This window comes from Mixophyes fleayi, chromosome 1 (genome assembly GCF_038048845.1).
Source record: "Mixophyes fleayi isolate aMixFle1 chromosome 1, aMixFle1.hap1, whole genome shotgun sequence".
Classification (NCBI taxonomy): Eukaryota; Metazoa; Chordata; class Amphibia; order Anura; family Limnodynastidae; genus Mixophyes; species Mixophyes fleayi.
In genome coordinates this window covers 201,631,914-201,648,493 of record NC_134402.1, presented here as the reverse complement: position 1 = coordinate 201,648,493, position 16,580 = coordinate 201,631,914, and the positions used below count along the sequence as shown (strand labels likewise).

Sequence of the window (16,580 nt, the reverse complement as noted above, 5' to 3'; positions counted from 1 at the left end):
CACAATAAATGCAGCTGGTTTTTCACAGTTAATTGAGGTTTTGTGTCCGCGTTACAGAATTCCATCGCTACACCATTTTTCCTGTAAAGCTTTTCCACAACTATACCAAAAAGTGTGTATAAATGTAGAGATTGCGCTGAAAAATGCCATTCTGCCTACTGTCCACTTAACCACAAATATGTGGACAAGTGGAAGTGGTCAAACTAAAGGCTATATGACTGTGACAGCCTACTGGGTTGGTCATTCACCTTCACCAGCAGGAACAGCAGCAGCATGTACACCACTACGTAACATTTGTCACAGGCAGGTCACTCTCTGTATCACCGGCTTCACTAACAGGCATACAGCTGACAATTTGTTACGCAAACTAAGAGATGTGATTGATACATGGCTTATACCACTTGGACTCTCCCCAGGATATGTCATTTCTGATAACGCCAACAATGTAGTACGAGCATTACAGCTGGGTGATTTCCAGCACATTCCCTGTTTTGCTCACACCATCAACTTGGTGGTGCAGAGCTTCCTACGAAATAATGCAGGAGATGCATTCGGTGGCCCATAAGATTTCAGGCCATTTCAGGCATTCGGCCACAGCATGTAGGAGATTGCAGCAGCTCCAAGAGCAGTTTAACTTGCCCTGCCACCAACTTAAGCAGGAGGTGGAAAGTAGGTGGAATTCCACCCTGTACATGCTGCAGAGTATGGTGGAACAGCGCAAAGCCATCCAAGCGTATTGCACAAGCCATGACATTGGGAAAGGAGGGGGGGATGTATTTCACTCTTGCACAGTGGGGAATCCTTTCAGTGCTGTGCAAGGTGCTGAAACCATTTGAAGTTGTGACGTGTGAAGTGAGTGCAGCCAAGTCATTCCTTTAATTAGACTATTGGAAAAGCAGCTGGAGATACTGAAGGAGGAGATGAAAGCAAGCAATTCCGCAAAGTATGTTGGCATTGTCGATCAAGTACTTAATTCGCTTCACAATGATCCTCGAGTTATTAAGATCTTGAGCTCGGATCAGTATGTTTTGGCCACTGTGCTTGATCCAAGGTTTAAGACCTACATTGAGTCTTTGCTTTAAAATGAACGAGATGTGAACTTTTGCAAGGAGCTAGTGGTCAGCAAGCTGTCCGCGGAACTGGGCCTTGGCTTGACAATGTGTCCTCCTTCAGTTTCTCAAGCAGCTGCTGCTCGTAAAAAATTGAATTTTCAAAAAAGAAGCAGGGAAGATGCAGAGGGCAGACCATAACAGTTTAACATCTGGGCTGGTTTGAAGGATTTTTCTAAAAAATGTGTGACCTTGCCCATAACTCCATCCAATATGAGTATTAACATGCAAAGGATGGTGGAGGATTATTTTCAAGAGGTAATTGATATGGAAATGTCAGACAGTCCCTTTCTTACTGGGAAGAAAAGCAGGCCATTTGGAAACCCATGTAAAAACTTGCTTTGCAATACTTTAATCTGCCCACCCTCCAGTGTGTATTCTGAACGAGTGTTCAGCACAGCAGGGAACTTAGTCAGTGATCGCCGTAGAAGGTTACTTCCCACAAATGTTGAGAAAATGATGTTTATAAAAATGAACTACATCTTCCACGAGGAAGGCCTTCACCATCCAAGACATGCAAGCACTGATTATTCTCTAATGGCGGATTCAAGCGTCGATGAATTGATAGTCTGTGATGATGACGTATACACTGATGAGGGTGAGAATGAAGCTCCAGATGATGACGATAACATCTTTTTAAAACTTTCTATTTAGGTGTAGGGTGCAATCTACCCCCAAAGAGGAAAGGGACTTGGGCATTTCCATATCACATACCGTCTTGAAAGGCTGCTGTTTGGGCAATTTATCCTTAAGGGTATTGTGTCATACACACAGTGACCCCAAAATGGCTTTGTCCATTTCTATTAATATTGTGCAGTCTATAATGGCTGAATTTTTGGTATTTTATACCAGTGGAGGGGGGCCTAGAGAGACAGAAACCAAACTGCCTTTCTCCATTTCAATTAATATTGTACAGTCTATAACGTCTGAATTTTTTTGTATTTTCGACAAGTGGAGGGGGGCCTATAGGGACAGAAACCAAATTAACATTATCCATTTCAAATAATATTGTACAGTCTATAATGGCTGAATTTTTTGGCATTTTCTACAACTGGAGGGGGGCCTATAAAGACAGAAACCAAACTGCCTTTGTCCTTTTCTATTAATATTGCACAGTCTATAACGGCTGAATTTGTTTGTATTTTCAAGAAGTGGAGGGGGGCCTATAGAGAGAGAAACCAAACAGCCTTTGTCCATTTCAATTAATATTGTACAGTCTATAACGGCTGAATTTTTTGGCATTTTCCACAACTGGATGGGGGCCTAGAGAGACAGAAACCAAACTGCCTTTGTCCATTTCAATTAATATTGTACAGTCTATAACGGCTGAATTTTTTGGAATTTTATACAAGTGGAGAGGGGCCTATAGAGACAGAAATCAAACTGCCTTTGTCCATTTCTTTCCATATTTAACTATAAGTGTAGGTTGTAATATACATCCAAAGACGATGGCTGCATTGCCAATATGCATAGATGGAGAGGAAGACAATCTGGTTTGTGTGTCGAATTAATGAAGGCCTACCAGGAATTAAACTTTTTTTTTAATAATTTATTAGCTTTACAACTACATTACTTATCCAAGAAACAGGTGGAGCACTAAATGTGGTTCTTTTATGACCAAAAACATTGATTTTTGAAGAAAATAGCAAACCAAAACCAAACAAAACCAAAACCAAAACACGCAATGACGGTTTGGCAAATCCAAAACCAAAACCAAAACACGACGGTTATCCAGTTCCAAAACCAAAACCAAAAAACGGGGGTCAGTGAGCATCTTTATTGCTGGTGCTGGAATTGTTCCCCATTGTAGTGGCGGTGGAACTCTGGGCGTCGCGGTTAAAAGGGCAGCAAGTGATATTCTGGTGTGACAACCTGAGTGTAGTGCATTAACAAACAGAGTGCATACTCTATTCCAGCGATATATGAGACATCTAGTGTTGCGCTGTTTGGAATATGATATTACATTCAGGGCGAGGCATGTCCCTGGTGCAGAGAACGAGGTGGCTGACACTTTATCTCAAGGTCAGTGGGGACGTTTTAGGGAATTGGCTCCGCAGGCTGACATTATGGGTACGCCATGTCCCCCTTTTGTTTGGCAGGTAGTTGAACAGGTATTGTAAGACTGGCGGAGACATCACTGGCTCCTTCCACCAGAAGAGCATATCGGGCTGTTTGGTTGCAATGGAGACAATACTTACAGTCGCGCGGTCGATGCGATTCAGGTCAGACCGCTGACATGCAGGATTTTATTTGGGATAAATTTTGGGATAAATATCAGGAGGGAATTTTGAAAACTTTAATGGCGGCCATGCTGGCGGGCATTTAATTTATGGCCAAACTCCACGGGTGGACTGATTTCACGAAAGGGTTTTTAATATCTAAAGCCCTAAAGGGTTGGTCACGGATTCAACCAGGAAAGGAAGATGTTAGAAGGCCTGTTGATAAGAGTATTTTAAGGAAACTTATGTCTGCGCTGGCATATATCGCTGATAATGCTTACGAGGTGCTGCTTTTTCGCTCAGCTTTTTCGCTTGCTTTCTCTTGCTTTCATTGGCGCATTCAGGGTGAGTGAGTTAGTGGCGCAATCTAAGCATAACTTGGGGAACGCTTTGTCGGCCAGGCATATGTTTTTGGATGTTAACATCCTTTCTTGTCAAATCCTTACATCCAAAACAGATCAATCGGCTCGTGGTCATTGGATTTCCATCTCTGCTCAGGAGGATAGTGAGATCTGTCGCGTGGCTTTGTGCAATAAGTTTAAGAGAATTAGACCACGTGATGCTGAGCCCTAATTGATTCATGCTGACAGGTCCCCACTATCGAAGTTTCAGTTCACAGCCATATTTAAGTGTGCGTTAGTGCACAAGGGTTTAGACTCCTCCTACGCTCTTTGGCATGCACTCCTTCAGGATTGGGGCAGCTACAGCTGCTGCTGAGGAGGGCTCTTCAGTCAGCGTCATTAAAGCTTTAGGTCTTTGGAAATCAGATGTGTACAAAACGTATATCAGGCCAAACCAATAGTCTGTACGCAGTAGATCATTCCCCTCCCATATTAACCTTGGGCTCCTACGCTCACCGTTGTTTTTATACAGGGGCATGAAGGGATTTTGCCATTTTTTCCTCTGTAAAAGGCCTATATAGTGTTGTGCCTCCGGGGTTATAGTTTTTACCTTAATTTGGGTTAACACTCTCTCTTTTAATATTATGTAAAGTCAATGAAAAGTCACTTAAAAGTCACTTAGAAGTCAATTAGAAGTCAACTAACTGTGCTATATCACATGAAGCTGAGATACTAATATCAATGATGGAGCAAGGTTTATCGGTATAAGATGTATGAGACCAGCCTGTTGGTGATGGATCCTATTATCTGTGTTGCAGGTGGTTCAACTCGGAGAATAAAAATATGGTTTGTTGGGCATTCATTTGTGTTCTGGGCGGCCAGATATAAATTTGCCAACAATAGAGAAGCCTTTGGAAGGCCAGTGGATATTTGGTGGATTGGTATAAGAGGTTTGAGATGGCAAGGTTTGATGCCACTTATGGCTGCTGAAGTTGCTAAAGCAGGCCCACCAGATGTGTTGGTTATACATTTGGGGGGTAATGATGTGGGCATAGGTAAGTCATTAGACTTAATTATTGCCATTAGGGAAGATCTGGGGAGCATTAAAAATCGATGGCCTTCAATATCGGTGTGCTGGTCCAATATAATACCCCAAATTAACTGGCGTGCAGAGATAGCTTTCTGCAAAATAAAAGCCATAGTATCTGAGTTGAATAGAGCAACAAAGAAAATAATTTTGGAACTAGGGGGGATAGTGGTAGATCACCCCTTGATAAGATCAGAGTTCGGTCATCTGTATAGAAATGATGGGGTTCACCTTTCCGAAGAAGGTAATTGGATTTTTGTAGAGCAACTTTTTTGGAGAGTAGGTAGGTTAGTGAGGTCTATGGGTGGCGGGGTAGGTGTACATTAAAGGACTCCAGCAGGGCAGGAGAGCTTTTACAATCAGCGACTAATTCATACGGTGCTACCGCTGATTGGCCGCACGTCACTGCTCCTTTCGAAGCACCCTGGCTCTTGCTACCTCTGTGCGAGGACCCCTTGACCTGCACTGTGCGGGTACGTCTTGAGGAGCCCAGAGGGGAGTGGTCACGATGACTCCAGATTTAGCACCGGACGATCGTAAAGGACTGTGGTGCCTGGGACCAGTGGTTAGTGCCTGTGGGCCATACACTGTTTGGTTTCGCTATTAGTTGTTAGCTGATTGTATCGCCGCCACCCTTTTATAGGTATTAATAATAATAAATAAAATAATAAATAAATAAAAAGTTTACTTTATTTGCCACTACAAAGTTGTCTGTGTCTTTATTTGTAGTTAAGAATGTAAAGTGTTAAGATTAATGTTGTTAAGGTATAGTGTAATGCTGAATGAATCAGCAGTATGCAGTTTATTAAAAATGAAGCCCTTAAGCGGAATGCAGATAAAAGCAGCTGCTTTTCACGAAGCATGCACGGGCATTACAGGGTTAATTGTGGGAGGATTGCTGTTCCCGGATGTTAGGGGGAGGAGTAGGAGGAGTTTTTTGATATATACCACTGACCAGACAGTTCAACTTCCTCTAGTCAACGGGATTTCCCGCCCACCCTCACTTTTGGTATTAAGTTAGTGTTAGGTAGAAGAGAGAAATTGGAAAAGTTGTCAGGCAGGAGAGCTTTTACAATCAGTGACTAATTCATACGGTGCTACCACTGATTGGCCGCACGTCAATGCTCCTTTCGAAGCACTCTGGCTCTTGGTACCTCTGTGCAAGGACCCCTTGACCTGCACTGTGCGCGTACGTCTTGGGGAGCCCAGAGGGGAGTGGTCACAATGACGCCAGATTTAGCAGCAGCCGATCGTAAAGGACTGTGGTGCCTGAGACCAGTGGTTAATGGCTGTGGGTCATACACTGTTCGGTTTCACTATTAGTTGATTGTATCGCTCTCGCCGCCAACCTTTTATAGGTATTAATAATAATAAATAAAATAATAAATAAATAATAAGTTTACTTTATTTGCCACTACAAAGTTGTCGGTGTCTTTATTTGTAGTTAAGAATGTAAAGTGTTAAGATTAACGTTGTTAAGGTATAGTGTAATGCTGAAGGAATACAAAAATCCCTACTTCTACAAAAAAAAGAAATAATTAGCAAAATAATTCTACAGTGGCAATATGTAGATAGCTAATAGAATTTTAAAACAAAGTTTAGTCTCACTATAGTAGACAAAAATAATATGATGAAAAGCAAAATAGACAGTGTGTTGGCTTTGGGTAATACATTTTGCAGGGGCTAGTGTGCTAGTGTGATCCCATGTTAATGGCATGTAAAGCCATCTTGGGATAAATTGCCTAGTACTTGTGTCCCCACAGAGGTTGATTGGGAACTTGGAAGGCATTGGTTGTTTAAGGCTGGAAAAATCTCTGATTTCTCTGGCGTTAACCCTTTGTTAAAGTTCTTTTTTGGGCTTTATGTCCAGTCATGACAATGGCTTATCATGGGCATGAGGTACCACTGGTGGCAACCTTACTGCAACACAATCATCATCATCATCATCATCATCAACAACCTTCTTATTCAAGTACAATACATTCATCAGGTAAGCTTGGAAGCTTTAGAGCTGGATCACCAGTGGTGCATTGGTCTACAGGCATAGGAGTGAAATGAGGTCCAGGTAAGCTGGGAAATGATGGAGCTGGATCACAGGTGGTGCAATGGTCTGCAGGTACAGGATGAAGAGAGCCAAAGGGAACCACGTTTTTACAGGCAGAGAAACTGAAAGGTCTGGCACCAAAGAAGGATTTTAGGTGTTTTAAAAAGTTTGAAAGGCATTAAGCCTAAACCCATAGCTGGGGAGAGAAAGAGATAAATGGACAGGTCTGCACATGCGCAGACCCAAATCCAAGATGGTATCCAGGAGGTCTGCAGTTCCTGTACATGACAAGCACTCATGGATACACTTAGACTTTTCTCAGGATTCTGTGACTGTCCAAAATGTTCCTCACCCTCAGTGTTCTTTTCATGCACTAATGTGGCTGTTCTGTAGTTGACAGATCTACACTCAGAGCGAGAAGGTGGTGCATGGGGAAGTTAAGGAAGATGCATGACCGTGTTGGGCACTCTCTTTTGCAATGGGCAATTTGGTACATGTAACAGGAGCAACAGGACCCTTGCTAACACAAAGTGGGCATGGTCTGAGAATTTTTCTTGCCATTGCTGGTGGTGTATGGAATGTTACCTATTTTCATTTTTGACAATTTTTTTTTTTAAAATTTAGAATTTTTTCAGTGTCTAAATTTTGAGCAAGCTTAGATTTTCTTCCCACATGACCCTTTTTAAATAGTAGAGGTTGAAAAGGTACTAATTGGTACCGACTGGTACAGGGATGCTCCTGAAATGTAGATTGATCCATGGTTGATAAGTGGAGTAAAGCATCTTAAAGGTGAAGATACTTGTAGATGCCACCCCTCCAAGTTAATGCCCAATGAGATACGGAAAGGAGATAATGTTACCAATTCTACTGACACTGCTCCACAATATAAATCAAATGTAGATAATTGGTTCTTTAAAAAAAAAATTTTTTAGTTATTTTTGTTTTTTACAATTTATGAGCACACAATTCCAGCAGACTGACCTGTTAGTAACTCTTAAGATTTGTGCAGTAAAATCACAGCTATTTTATTATAAATAGCCACTTTTACTCAGTCCAACCCTATACAAGTGACTTTCTGATCACAGAATTGCAGCAAACGTCCTACCCACATGCTATCACTTCTAAAATGGCAGCTGAGAACAGGAGGGAGGGTCATATATATAGAAAATATTGATCCAAAACTCGTGAAAGGGGACATTTTGCTGGAAATTACGTTTTGCCTCGATTTCAGATCCAAATAAGGCCTGAGAAACAGTACCTTAAAATTCAGAACTGTGGGGTTTCTCCGAACCGCGCATCTCAACTCTTATCCGTTTCTTCAACTATCCATTACCTGTCTGCACCAGAACCAGAACTGAACAAAGTTTGTTTTTTTTAATTAAATCATAGTATGCTGTTCTTTTACTGTTTATTTAAGATTTCTATTGCTAGCCTTTGCTGTGGGAAGTTTTTGGGGGTTGATTGACGTCACTGATCACATGTATTTTTACTCATAAATAATCACTGTGTAGAGGCTGCAAGTCCCTGTTGACAGCTCAGCTAGTGTATTTTCTTACACGTGTATTAAGATTGATATAGCATAATTTGGAATTATACCGGAGTTAAGCAAGATGTAAAAGCTGATATCACTGATACAGGAGGGCACTGAGATGGAGGGTAACAGGTCTGACTCTCCAGTCAGTCAAGCTACTGTGTGTCTCAAGAACCTGCTTTAAACACTACATGGACACTCCCTAGTCACCTGCTGGCATGGATAAGATCATTGCTGATTTAATGAACCGTTTGCAAAATTGTCTCACATTTTGTTTCTCAGTATGACCAATCTGTTCCTCTGTATCGGGTTGGAGACAAAATTGCGACTACCATCACATCGACACTTCTTATCCCGACACCCTCATCACGAACCTGTTATCCCCGACATCTTGGCATTCCCGACTCTTGAAAAAGCTGACTTGCAAATATTTCCACCCACGCACGGTCCGGCACACAGAATGATGTCAGTTGTGAGCGCGACTCTATTATTGGTGAAGTTATGGAGGCTAGGCAAGTACGCTCCGGCTGGACAATGTAGAAGTGTTTTAGGGGGCAATGCAAGTATACACCTGCTGGATAATGTAGAAGTCAGCTTTTCAAGAGCCGGGGATGCTGATGAGGATTTTGGGGTAAGTATTGTCGTTATAATAGTCAAAGAAATGACTACCACCGGTATTCATGTTAAATCGTTTTAATAAAATTTAAAAGATTAAATAAACTTTTTTTTTGCTGTTGTTACACTACAGGACACAACAAGCTCTGTCATTAAAATGTGTAGTTATGTTAGCATTTGTAGAACTACGAGCATCAAAATGCTCTGGAATCCAGTGCCAACTGGGTCTTGTAAGGCATTTGTAAAATAATGCATTCAAATAAACACACACAAAGTGACAAAAGTCCTCTTTGAAAAATAAAAACTTCCCCACACACCTTTGTTCACCACTTTATTTCTCACCTAAATCCTTGGGGGAATCCTGTTCTTACTTCCAACTTGGCAATTAATTTGTGAAAAGATAAAAAAAAGCATCTGGTAAGATGATGACATGCCCTGTGAGCCAGAGTCTTGTCTGTGCATTCCTTCCTTCTGGTACTCCCCCCCCCCCCTCCCCCATACACAAACACACTCACTTTAGATGCAATGGAAAAGAGAGCAAACTAGATTAAAACATTAAAAAGTAGAATGTGCTTTACCTTTGGCAAAATATACAGTATACAAGTAGGTACTAGTACGTAGCAAGTGTTTTTTTCGAAGTTAACAATATCACTGGTTGAAAAACTGGTTTTAATTATACATAGTGTAAACGCTGCTAGGTAGCTAAGCCAAAAAAGAGACAATATAAATATATGTACTGTAACATTATCCTGTGGCAAAGCAGTAGTCACCGTTCACACAGCAGATACAATGTGTCTGTACAATTGGAAACAAATCTCTATTATTAGCTTACAGAAATACAGGCAACAAATTCCTCCCACAATGACACAGAAACTTGAATTAGGATATTCTGAAAATTCATTCAGCCTCCAAAATTTTGGAATTCAAAACTGTTAGACCAATGTGACCTGAAATTTGCACAGACAAATTAACCCCCTACATAATTTTAGATACCAAATGAAGTGAAACATTTCTAAGAACCTTTCCAAATACATTGTCTTAATGTGGTTACTTCAGCAGCCTGAATAATGGAAAATTAGCCATCAAGATTTATAGATTTCGGGCCTAATTCATCAAGGCACTTATCTGCCGATCTTGAGCGTATATACACAAAATCACTCTGCACGTGTTCAGAACCGGTAGATACATCCATTAATGCAGCCTTCCCCGCTACACCTTTGAATGCAAAGGACACTTACTACAGCTTAACATTTCAGGGAGTGAACACAGGGAAGGGGCATTTTGCCCTAGTCAATTTACAGTAAAGGTATGCCAAACTCAAGCGTATGCAGCCACGTCTGAATCCAACTGTTATAATATTAATGCCTATATTATTAACAGGTGACATTAATTCAATATTTTTTTTCTGTGTGCGCTTTTGCAAATTTATAATCCACATAAGTATTCCGCAGCATCTTGTGTAGTAGAACACTTGATTTCAACAGCACACAGCACATGCATCTTGAGATCCGTGCTTTGATGAATTCGGGAGTATGCAAAGTTTAAATGTGTGCTTCAGCTTGTGCTCAGCTTGTGCTTCAGCTTGTGCTCAGAATGCGTGCCTTGATGAATCAGGCCCTTAGAGTGGAAAAAAGGCGAGTATTCTGGGAAATCCAGGACACATGGGAGCCATAACCAATGTATTAAAATGTATATACATTTTGTAACCGGGCTATGGGGAAAGGAGCCATCACGTGGAGTACATGGTAGTGTACAGCAGCCGAGAAATCACACAAGTCCAAGGTTTTGGGTACAGATGGTAGTAAGCATACTGACTACCCAGACAAGACTTACCCCGACATGAGGACTCTGAAGGGCTCCTTCCCGACCATCAAAAAATGACGACTGTTCAAACCGACTTCAGCCAACCACGATCAAGTAAGAAGCCATCTCCACTTGATGAAGTTATTCACTATGGCAACGGGATTATCGCTGTTAGTAAGGGGGTAATGTAGGTATGCACCAATGTACAATGTAGAAGGATTTGTAAAGGGGCCCTTCGGAGTCCTCATGTCGGGGTAAGTCTTGTCTGGGTACTCGGCCTCTATATGTCGTACCCCACCCTTGGGTACAACTGGCCTCAGCCAGTTTTATTAAGCAGGAAAAAAAAAACACCTTTCCTGTCTGGCACTAACAAATTGTTCCTGACTGTCAAACTAAAAAAAAAATACACAAAATGGGACCAACTTTCACCAAAGGCCAAATGCCCTTAACAAGCCTTTTAAACACAGACATACATTTTCCTCTGGTTTTGTAAACAAGCAGCCTAGAAACCTGGGTCCCATACACACTATTCCAGTGTTTTTCTTACTATATATTATATATATATATATATATATATATATATATATATATATATATATATATACACATATATATAGAAAGAGAGAGAGAGAGAGGCAGAGAGAGGCAAAGAGAGAGAGAGGCAGAGATGAACAGTTCGGATTCAGAGATATCCGAGATATCTGAGATTTTGGGTTCTGAGTAGTTACAGAACACGACTTGATTCTTTGCGCCAAAATCGGATCTAAAAACAAGGCAAAACATAATTTTCAGAAAAATATGGAACCAAAAAGCTTGTTATACAGGAAGTGTATCATTGCACTTACGGTTAATGCGTTCCAACGCCGGAGCGTGCATTTATTCCCCATTGTCATGGGAATAAACAATTGCTAGGTAGGTCTCCCAGTGATTTACCTAGGAATCGCTGAGCTTGGCTCTTATAGTGAAAACTAGAGATGCTCATTGACCCCCGTGAACTGGTTTTGATTTTGGTTTTGGCAAAACCGCCCTCGTGTGTTTTGGTGTTGGTTTTGGAAAAGCCTACCAGCCCTAGTATTTGTATTTCAGCAATGACAATTAGCATTGGAGCAATGGAGCTCCCTCTTTGTGTGTAACCTATATAACACTGTACATTATGTGACTGCTGATTTAGAAGACCAAGCCTGCCCTATTAATTCTAATGCCCAAAATCACATCAGTTGGGAGGCCATCCATAACGCCAACATCTCGCAACTCCTGGCCATCTCCCCAGGCCAGATACACCCTTGTAAGAGGTACTTCGTTCTCAAGTCCATCTGCCACAGTAACTTTGACAGTGCGATCCTGCAATACAGCAGGAGGATCAATAAGATGGGGACTCACAACAATAATTGAGGCCCCTGAGTCTCTCAGTCCTTCACACTGCAGATTGCACTTGGACCGGCTGCAGGTTTCGCCACATGTTTTTGGGGGGTCTTTTGAACACACAGGTGACTCTCTCCGCTGAGTCACCTTCAGACTCGCCACATTCCACTGGGCTGGGAGGTGGAAACAGTCTCTAATGGCTCACCTTCGCTAGTTAAGCAAGTTAGCTGGGCCCCAGGACTCGGATTAGGGGCACGAGTCTGGCGTGCTGGGGCTGTGGGACAGTCCATCCTTAAATGACCATTTTTTCCTGCAGCTGTAGCACTTCTTCTCCAGCCTGGACTCTGGTGGTCTATGATAACTCCCAGGGACAGGATGGGGCGGTGGCTGGCGAATGGTACCCGAAGGGTTAGGCACTTGCTTTTGGGGGTGAGTAGTAGAGGGGTGTCCCCCTGTTTGTACAGTCCTTTGGTGTTGGCTGTTAACCTGGCACTTCTGCCAGTGTGGCCTCACTGCCACATACTGATCCGCCATTCGACTGCTTCCAGGATGCCTGGCTTCCGGTCCAGCACCCATTCTGTCACCTCCGGTGCCCACCGTCGGTGATACTGCTCTTGGCACATCAACTCTATTACCTCACCCACAGTCTTGGCTCCTGCCCCACGCACTCACTTCCTGGCAGACTCCCGCAACAGGTTGACAAACTCCTCGTGAGTGGCGTGGAGGTCCTTTGTAAAGTCCCAGTAACTTCAGAAGATAGGTCTCTGGGGTAATAATGTACCGTTTAAGCAGTGCTCTTTTTACTATATCATAGTCCGCACAGTCCTCTGTGGGCACCCCACGGTAGACCTCAACTGCACGTCCTTGCAGTGTGGGCACCAGATACTTAACCCATTCCTCCCTGGGTACAGCGTGTAGTCTGCAAGTCATTTCACATACCTGCATGTGCTCATCAATATTCCCAACACAGTCCTCAAATTTAGGGCAAGATAAATATAACAGTCCTGATCCTCTAAGGGGTGCCTCCCCCCTAGGCTGCATGGCTGGTGCCCTTCCCTCTTGGCGCCATGCCTCTATGACCTGTGCCCACTCAGCTGCAGATGCGTTGTCTCCTAAGGCCGCCAGCTGGATCTTTAGCCCAGCAGCCCTGCGCTCATCATAGGACAGAGGGGCTGGTTGGGCGGGTGAAGTCTGCTGGGTAGAGGTCTCTGCAGGCTGTTGAGCAGGGATCTCTGCTGTCTGGGCGTCTGTGGTACCATGCTGTCAGTGCCATTCCCTCAGCACCTTTCTCATCTCCACCCTGTTTGGCGAATGGCTGATGTCAATGCCCTTGGCACTGCACAGAGTCTCGAAATCTGTCCTGGACACGTTGGTGTAATCAGACATCCTGTGCGTTCTCCTGGCTGTAGTTATTCATCTCCTGAATAGCTCGGCTCTCCTGATTGGTTCACAAAATTCCGCCTGTGGTTATCCCACCGCTTGCCACCAGAAATCTGTGACAAGATGGACCGCCTATGCCACCCTGTCTGTTGTTGCTGGGAATCAGCTGGGCTTGCTTTGCCACCGTCCCCTTTTGTTATTCCAAATACGCCCCTCCTGCCACAGTGGGAGGGGCCTGCTGCCACCACGGAGATCCTTTTATGGCACTCAGAACCCCGTTCCTTCTGGGTATCTGACACTGCTAACGTATCTCGTTGCTGGTGTACCTGGGCTGGTACTCCTGACCTCTTACTATGGATCAGGGTTGCTGTGGATGGATCCCCTCTGGCCTATCAAACTGACCAGGGCTGCATGGGTAGCAGGCAGAGCGATGGTACTGGAGAGCTGGGTCCATCCTCAGAATCAGCCAGAGAACGGATTAGAGTTTGGGTCAAATCTGTAGGTCACAGGATCTTCAGCATGGAAGATATTTTCAAGCAGGTCTATGAAGCAAGTGATGTTTACTTGCTTTATTAACCCTTCCTGCCTTCAAAAGGCCTCACATATCAAAAGATCCAATGAACACGAATCCTCTCTTTAGACTATCAGGATACGCATTCCCAAAGACAGCTACAACAAAGCATTTTCTTGTACCAAGATATGCAAAAGGCTTTCAAAATTTAGACTTATTTTATCAGGTATACATCAGAAATAAGGTATTTGCTTTTGAAAGGTTAAAACAGAATAAACAAATTTTCTACCCTGGTCATAGAAATAACGATTTCCTACCTCACAATATACACAATATCAAAAGTTAGTGCACGTGCAATTATATAAGTAAGCGCCCTGCGCTATTTCCTTTAAATAAATTTATACCAAAAGTTATTTATTAGTGATCCAGTCACAGTATGTATAACCTTTCAGTGTATGCAGTGCAAATTGTAATATCTTCTGAACTTTTTTATCAGTACATTGCCTTTGCAATCACATACAACAGATATCAGATAAAACATTACCCTTTGCCTCTCAATGAGTTGCTAGCTCTGTTCTGTATTCCACATATATATAATCAAGTTCAATTAATCTGTATGTTCTTTAACAGTGATTTATTTCTCTGCTGTAACCTTCAAATAAGCATGTTTTAATGCTCAATAAATTTATCAGTTTTGAGAATCTCAAACACACAAAACTAGTAAATTGTAGACATAACAGCTGATATTGCAGTCACAATTCTCTATGGGCTCCTGTTTTACAGTACACTCATCAAGTCAATACAGCATCACCGGTAATATCAAGTTAGGCAGATGACAGCAGTGCAGCTCTTTATGTCTCCCAGTATGATTATATAGCTAAAGTGCTACAGTGAAGAAAGAAAACAAAAATCCCTACTTCTACTAATAAAAGAAACAATTAGTAAATGAATTCTACAGTGGCAATATGTAGATAGCTACTATAATTTTAAAACAAAAGTGTAGTCTCACTAAAGTAGACAAAACTATGATGAAATGCAAAAAAAACAGTGTGTTGGCTTAGGGTAATACATTTTTCAGTGGCTAGTGTGTCCTACAATGACAGAAATGCACTTACTAGGAATTATGATAAACAGTTTTAGCACACAGGAAAGCTCAGAACTTGAAATGCTGATCAGAAGTTCCGTGCTTCAAAGGAGGAAGATAGTCCAGATCACAAGCGTGATTACTGCACACTTTCTGTACTTAAAAATAATAGTCTGTTTTGTTTTCAGTCCAACTATTTTAATATACTAAAATGTATCATACAACTGTTCTCAAGTCAGATTTTAGTAGGACAGCACAGAAACTGGAGACGCCCTGTTGAAAACTTAACCCCTAATCTTCCAAAATATACCTAGTGAGTCTGTTTTCCACCACAGCAGTAATTTTAAATCATAAATGCAAGACAAAATCCATAGCCAATATGTTATTCGGAATTGATACTTAACTGTGCAGTGTCAATTCTGCTACACCTCCACACATTGGTTATACCTGATTCTTTAAACTTAGATTAAATGGCCACTCCAATTACCTAACTGCCTCAAAAAGGGGAGGTCAGCCACACCAACCTGATTTTTCCAAGCGGGACAATGCCCTTTCGGCACCTGTTCAATAAGTGGACTCCTTTACCCTTGAGAGGCTAACCCACAGTTTGCAAAGATTCTCTGTGACCCACGCACAGCCAGCAAGACTGACTCCTTAAACCAGCATATGTACCCCATCATATATACCTGCACAACATATATCTATTACTTTTAATCTTAATACTAGGGTGATTGCACATGCCACCAGCATATTATAGGACCATTTTGGACCAGACTACCAATAAATGTGGAAGCAACAACCCTAAGCACATTAAGTCATCCTTAATACCCTTTATCATCACCTGTACAAAACTCAAATCAGTCCCCACAGTTTATGCCTCAGTATCCAAACATGGCACTGGACTGGATCTAGGAAAATATGAAACACAAAAAGGAAAGCAACCAACATTACCCCCAAAAATATTAATATCAAACATATTCTTGTAAAACATAATCAACCAAACGTTAATTGTACTTATTATTTCCCCTTTACATGATCATTTTTCTTGTTTATCTTTTCCCCATTTTTTGGTTATTTATACTTTCCAGAAAATTCAGCCTTACCTAAGATAAAACACAACGGCTCTCACCTCCAAATTTGCATAATAGCATCACCTCTCAACTTACCTAACGTCTTTGGTTGCCGTCCCAAAGTGGAAATAGTGCAACTAATAGTCCAAGGTTGTCAATCCGAACCTCACCAAATAGTTTAGGAAAATAGCTAAAGAACTCCCATCTACATGCCTAAGTAAAAGATCATCCCTAGCTAAGCAGATATTCCAATAATCCTGCTAGTACACAATAGGGCACATGCGTCAACCTGTCACTGGAAAAAGGAAAATTTACAATCACTTAATACAATGGTCACTTATCAATACCAGGAGGAGGAAGAGCAAAGCTTCCACTGACCAATGCACATCCGTTGCTACAAAACCCTATTACAATATTTTGATCT

General features: G+C 42.0%; 1 protein-coding gene across 1 annotated transcript in view; it reads right to left on the bottom strand.

Annotated features, from left to right (window-relative positions):
* Positions 1-15,316, bottom strand: part of LOC142148180 (phospholipid-transporting ATPase IK-like) — a 460,892-nt gene extending 445,576 nt beyond the window's left edge. The window contains exon 1 of the mRNA XM_075204771.1: positions 15,118-15,316. The gene's annotated coding sequence lies outside the window, so the exon portion shown is untranslated. The remainder of the gene's footprint in view (positions 1-15,117) is intronic.
* Positions 15,317-16,580: the final 1,264 nt, after the last annotated feature.